Genomic DNA, 6,855 nt, shown 5'->3' with positions numbered 1-6,855 from the left:
AAAGTCTCCTTTACATATGCACTTGGAGTTGATGTATGGTTCATTTCATTAAACAGATGTCCCTTGAAGGGTTCCTTTATCCCCTTGTTACTAATTATTCCTGCCCTAATATGGCATTCTGTTTCTTCACAAGGCAAGAATCTTCTCCCTGGTGCCATCTTCACCTCTCCCACATTAAGGGATCGTGGGAGAGCAGTCAACAGCCAATTTGATGTACCACAAATTGTCCTCATTACCTCTGTTCTATATTTTAATCTCTTCCAGGTGGTTGAATCCATTCTCACTGGTAATTATAATACCAGAATCTAGTTGAAGAAAAATCCACAGCTTTGAAAAGCTACATTCAGATCAGACTCCTTATATGTTGTGCCATTAATTGCAATTCATTTGATTGTGTTGTGGTGGCAAGAATGGTTTGGTGTGTCTCCTATTGGAAGAAAAATGAGCTTCAGCAAAGAGAGTTACATGTTCATGTTTGTAACATATTTACAAGGTCAATTTATCTAATCCTAGGTAGATACAGTTTGAACATTTTAATGTCCAGGGATCACAGAAGGACAATAACGGTAAGCTTAATGAAGCTGAATGTCCCTGGTGAAATGGTGTGTCTCCTTGTCTAGTGAACCATTCATGTAATTATCAAGGTCATTTGTAAAAAGTCTTTTTTTTTTTTTGCAAGATTGCTGTCCCTATGATAAACTCAAATCTGATCCCTTTGGCTGGTCCCAAGTTTGAAATATGCCCCAGAAAAACTGACTTGACAAGAGAAGCAGGAAAACACTGATCTGTGTGTCCAGGACCTAGAAGAATCTAGCTTTGTCCTAATGAAAACCAGGCACTGGGCCAACTCCTTTTATATTTGGTTTTCATGAGAATCTGTGTGGAGGAGCCCTGAATGTTTTTAGTGCAATAACAAGCTTGTGTTTTCTGAACCAATTAGTATGTAATTAGGTGTTGGCTAAGAAGGAAGAGGATAAAAGGTGGACCTGGTGCAAAGATCTGGGTATAGGTGTGACTCTTGTGTATGCAGGTGGCAAAATGCCACTTATTGAGAACTAAATTGAATTTCTAAAACCCAGTAATCTGTTACATGCTAACAGCACTAACCCTTCTATAGCTTTTTCACATCTCTATTGAAATGTGCTTTTATCCCTTTCTGGAAAATAAGATTGTGTATAGCACATGTATGTTAACATTTTTTCACTCATCATTTTCTAGAAGTTTAAAATTAGGCTAGTGGGGACCTTCTTGGTGGTTCAGTGGCTAAGACTCCATGCTCCCAAGGCAGGGGGCCCAGGTTCGATCCTTGGTCAGGGAACTAGATCCCACATGCCGCAACTGAGTTCGCAGGCTGCAACTAAAGATCCTGCACGCCACAACTAAGACCTGGCACAGCCAAATAAATAAATATTTTTAAAAATAAGATAAAATAAAATTAGGCTAGCGATGTTCAGTATGTATTGAGTTACCTATCGGAAGGACAAAAGGAAATCATTAGTTTCTTCTTCTACTCAAACTATATATATATTTCTTTAGGGTCTACTCTGTGCCCTAAAGATCCCTGTCCTCATGGAGTTTTCTTTCAGGCAGCAAAAGCGTTTTAACTCTGCAAGTCCTTCCTGAGGATTCTGGACACCAAGGCAAATATTTTGTTGAAACGGCCCTTCACTATTTCACCTGTTAACTCCTTCTGATCTTTTTAAGCCTTCATAATTAGGAAGATATTTTTAAAGACTATCCTGGCTTTCACTTACTGTCCTTTAGATAGATACTTTAAGTGAATATTTCCAATAAAGTATAAAATACTTAAAATATATAAGATAATACTTTACTGTTAAACTTTGGTGTAAAAAATAATCTAAATGGATGATGAATGTGGTTGTTCTTTTTTTCCAGGCAGGAAAGATAATTATTTGACTTCTTTGGTTAACCTGATGAGTTTTTGAAGTTGTAAAGTGCTCTATAATGAAGGTAAGCCCCATATGATGAGTAAGTTCTGATACTTTAGTTCTGTTTTCAACCAGACTAATTCAGTGAAGCATCATCCCCACTTCCTATCTCACACTTGCCTATGCCAAATGATATGCCAATGGCAGGAACAAAAACAAAATCAAACCCTTTTATTTATAAGTTTATTTATAAGTTTTATTTATAAGTTATCTGCATATCACTGCCTTTCTCTTATATTCAGGCATCATCAAGGAAACTACATTACCAGAAAATGTTTGTTTTTGGTGTGCTGTGCTCCCTGCAAGCTGATAATCTGAAACTAATATCCTTTAATACAACATTTGGCAGGAGTAGGGTAGACACCAGTAAAGAGTGTTTATATTTTGGGTATGGTTTTAATTTTTATTCGAGAGTACTACTTTATTGGGAAGGGAACCAATTTACACATATCCAATTACATAAAGAATTGCATGTGAAAATATGGCTTAACTGACATCACAGATCTAAGTTATTCCAGTCATGTTTAATCCTTTTTATAAGCTAGCTCTGTGGCAGTAACCCCACTGAGCTGCTTATTAAACCTACTCTCTGTGAATACCCTTTCCAATCTAACTTTGTTCTTTCATAAGTTTCTGCTAACTTATTGACTTCCCTCAATCATCACAGTTAACTGCATGTGCACATTTAATTTTTGAGCAGATGGTCTTAATTTTAATATTGTCCTTTGTGTATGAAGGTGATCCTACTGATTGACCAGCTTTGGGGCATATATTTTGATTTTTTTCTCCAGTAATGGGTATAGATTTGTTCTGGTATACTTATGCCCTTGCTGGGTAAAGCTAAGGCCATGAACCAGGCTGACTGACCTCTGTGAGGCACTGCCACATACGACATCATCATGTAGTTTGTTGGCACCATTAGCTAACCTGTACATTAATGGTTACAAATATTGTGTTTCATACCCAAGTCAAAACAGACCTTTGGCGGAGCAGCGGGTGGCAATGAAGGAAGTCTCCAAACGCAGCCTCGCTCCCCTTAGCATCTCGCTTGGGCTTCAGCGAGGTCCAGGGTTGGCGAGGACTTTTGCACACCGCCAGCCATGGTCAGAGTCAGGGAGCCCGGCAGGGGACCTGTGAAGCTGGGGACGCTGCTGCCCACCTTCCGCTGGGAACAGATCTGACCTCACAACCTGCCAGGAGACAAACGGCTGGTCATCCAACATCGAGTCTACGACATAAGCCTCTGGGCACAGCGGTACCCGGGCTCTGCGCCGGGCGGTCGAGGACATGAAGCTGTTTGAGGTCAAGCTCACCTTCTTTGCTCTCCTGCTGGGCCACATCCTGGCCATAGAGATGCTTGCCTGGCTCATCATCTACGTCCTCGGCCCCGGCTGGTGCCCAGCACCCTCTCAGCCCTTATCCTGGCCATTCCCCCGGCCCAAAGCTGGTGTCTGCAGCAAGACCTAGGCCACACCTACGTCTTCAGGAAGTCTGGTGGAACCATGAGGCCCAGCAGTTTGTGATGAGGCAGATGTAGGGCTTCTCTGCCCACTGGTGGAACTTCTGCAACTTCCAGTACCACGCCAAGCCCGACATCTTCCACAAGGACCAGATGTGACCGTGGCACCCATCTTCCTCCTGGGGTAGTCATCTGTTGAGTACTGCAAGAAGAAACTCAGATACTTACCCTACAACCACCAGCACCTGTAGTTCTTCCTGATCCGCCCAACGCTGCTCAACTTGGTGAACCTGAAAGTGGAAAATCTGGCGTACATGCTGGTGTTCATGCAGTGGATGTACTTACTCTGAGTTGCCAGGTTCTATGCCCAATTATTCTTGTCCTACATCCCCTTCTATGTCTTTCCTGGGGCGCTGCTCTTACTTGCGGCTGTCAGCTTCCCGGTGAGCCACTGGTTCGTGTGGGTCACACAGATGAAGCATATCCCCAAGGAGATCGGCCACGGAAAGCAACTGGGACTGGGCCAGCTTTCCGCTGGCAGCAACCTGCAAAGTGGAGCCCTCGCTCTTCATCGACTGGTTCAGAGGACACCTCAACTTCCAGATCGAGCATCCCTCTTCCCCATGATGCTGAGGCACAATTACGGCAGGATGGCACCACTGGTCAAGGCCCTGTGCTCCAGGCACGGCCTCAGCTACGAGGTGAAGCCCTTCCCCACTGCCCTCGTGGACATCATTGGGTCCCTGAAGAAGTCTGGCAACATGTGGCTGGAAGCCTACCTCCATCAGTGAAGGCAGCAGCACCCAAGACCCCGTCAGCCATCAAGCCACCCAGACGGGCTACCCCATCCACCCCACCTCGCCCTACCTCAGCCTGGGGGCCCTGCCTGCACTCCTGGGCCCCCTCCCAGTCTCCTCCACAACCCTGAGGCCATGGCTCTTGACCCAACGGGACCAGGGCTAGGGGTATGGTATATATGTTCACCCCAGATGGTGAAAGCTCATGCTTTCCTAGAGCAAAAATTTAGGGGAAAATGTTATTTTTATATAAAAACAAACCGATATATATATATATATATAAACCCAACATTTACAAAGCATAACAGACACTGTGCTAAGCACCAGACATAGAACATTTTCTGAACTTTAATAACCTAATGAGATAGATGGTCTTTATCTCTATTTGGAGTGAGAAAATAGAGGCTTAAGCAAATTAGGTAATTTGTCCAAGGTGATAATGGGAGTAAGTAGTGAACCCAGGATATGAATCCAATATTCTGGAGGCCTTAGTTTTAATCTCTACACTAAATTGTCTCTTTTACTGATGGCATACATGAATTTTTGCCCATACTCCATACTCTAGCCCTATAATGATCAGAAATAAACTAAGGCATCTATAGTAGAACTAAAATTTAGGATCCCCTAGATCAAGTAATGAGGATTTATCCTTGACTAGGAGAATCACAAACCCTCGAATCAGACTTCCTCCTAAGAGATTTCTCTCTGTAGCCATAGGGAATCTAGGTCACCATGTAGTAGATTGTCCTAATATTTAAGATCTTTTTTGTAAGAAAAGATTCTTTAGGAAAGTGGTTTACCGAATGGCTGTGAGGGCTCCGTTATATGAGTTACTGCTTCAGTGAGCTGACCAATTGCGTCCTTACTCCTCAGAGGCAGCTTACTTGCTGAAATCTCATCTACTGAGTGTATTAAATCCTGATGTGGAGTGTGTACCCCAAAAAAGCAGAATTACCTCAATTTCAAAGATGAGCTTAGTGGGACTTCGACAATTTAAGGGGTAGATTTTTCTACTGAGGTTCAATAAATAAAAACATTGAATTTCAAGGTGTTCTTGAAATGTATATTCCTCGCAATTTTGTGGGGAAATTATTTTCTTTAATTTAAAAATGTAGAAGATATATATATATATATATATATACACAATATAATACACTTTAAATGAAAAAGCAGAAAACCAAATGATTTCAGAAATTCATTCTTTCTACAGCTTTGAAGGGTTTAAGTTGTTATCAGAGAAAAATGAAAACTTTCTGTGCTTCAGAGGAGAAAATGATCCATCAAGAGCTATAAAAGTGAAATGTAAATTAATTTTGGTTTAGAAAAAAATAACATAAAATATACCATGAAATTTATTTTTATTTGTGTGTTTTTTGCTTTGTTTTGTTGTTTACTTTGAGCAAGAAACAAAATCACCATTAATTAATTACAACAACTGGTAAGAAATTTTATAGGAAGTAGAAAATATTGCTGTCAGATTGAGGTCTCAGGTCAAATCTTTAACACTTACTAGTTGTGTTACTTTATACAAGTTAGTTAACTCTGTAAGTTTCTAAAAATTTCCCCCAGTTTTATTGAAATATAATTGCCATATGACATTGTATTAGTTTAAGGTCTACAACATAATAATTCGATATATGTATTTATTATAAAATGATTATCACAATATGTTAACACCCATCATCTCACATAATTGCACATTGCAAAAAATATAACGTAGGATACACTCCTATAGAATCTTTTGATGACTAAATTATATTTCACTCTATATGTAAAGGGATAAGCACAGTACATACCATATAGCAAGTGCTCAATAATTGTTAATTGCAATCTTTTTTTCTATCTCAGTTCTCTTTCAGCCAGTGAAAGTACAAGTCAATAGAAAGAAGGAGAAATTGGAGGAGATAACATCAGAGGAAAAGATAAAATCAAATTTTAATCAAAAGTGGTCTTAAAAAATGCAGAAAGCAACAGGAAAAATATGATTTATTTTTATATAAACATAATATTGGTGTTTTTCAAAGCTTTAAGGAAAAGAAAGTTAATTCATTTAATAATACAGCACCCAAAACTCACAAGGGGAGCTAAGCATTCCCAGAAATGAGTATTAAAAGCATTTCAATTTCAACTTAAATAATGGAAGCATAAAATCTCCTGAAACCTTTTTTTTTTCTTAATTTCCAACAGAGAAAACTCCAAATTTTTCATTTTGAAAAATATAATATCTGATTTTATAGGGAAAGCTTTCCTACTTTCATTGAACATAATCCACATAACATAGCCTTTTAGGATGCCATTGTTAAATCATTTAAAACTATGTTTTGTTTTCATAACTCTAAGAAAAAATAATGGTATTGTCTTTTAGAATTTTCCTACCATGCCACCATCTGAGTAAAAGATACAGTTATAATTGTAAACATTGTTCCATTACTGAAGAGTTACTATTTGATCTTGGCAAAAGTCACTTCATCATTTTTTTTTTTTTCTGTGTGTTAACTTCCTAGCATCATTTTGGGATTTCACAATGCCTTTGGCTTTAGAATTGGGATTTTTTGATGTGACCAAATAGCAGTTTATATTCTCAGAAAACTGGAATGGGAATATCCTGTAAGGAAAATAACAACGGAATATGATGAAAATTTCTAAGCCA

General features: G+C 39.3%; 1 pseudogene; it reads left to right on the top strand.

Moving 5' to 3' along the window:
* Positions 1 to 3,049: 3,049 nt before the first annotated feature.
* LOC133077034 (fatty acid desaturase 3-like) lies at positions 3,050 to 4,199 on the top strand (annotated as a pseudogene).
* The last annotated feature ends 2,656 nt before the right edge of the window (positions 4,200 to 6,855 follow it).

This window comes from Eubalaena glacialis, chromosome 17 (assembly GCF_028564815.1).
Source record: "Eubalaena glacialis isolate mEubGla1 chromosome 17, mEubGla1.1.hap2.+ XY, whole genome shotgun sequence".
NCBI lineage: Eukaryota > Metazoa > Chordata > Mammalia > Artiodactyla > Balaenidae > Eubalaena > Eubalaena glacialis.
Note: the sequence above shows the minus strand (reverse complement) of the source record. Positions and strands in the feature narration are given on the sequence as shown.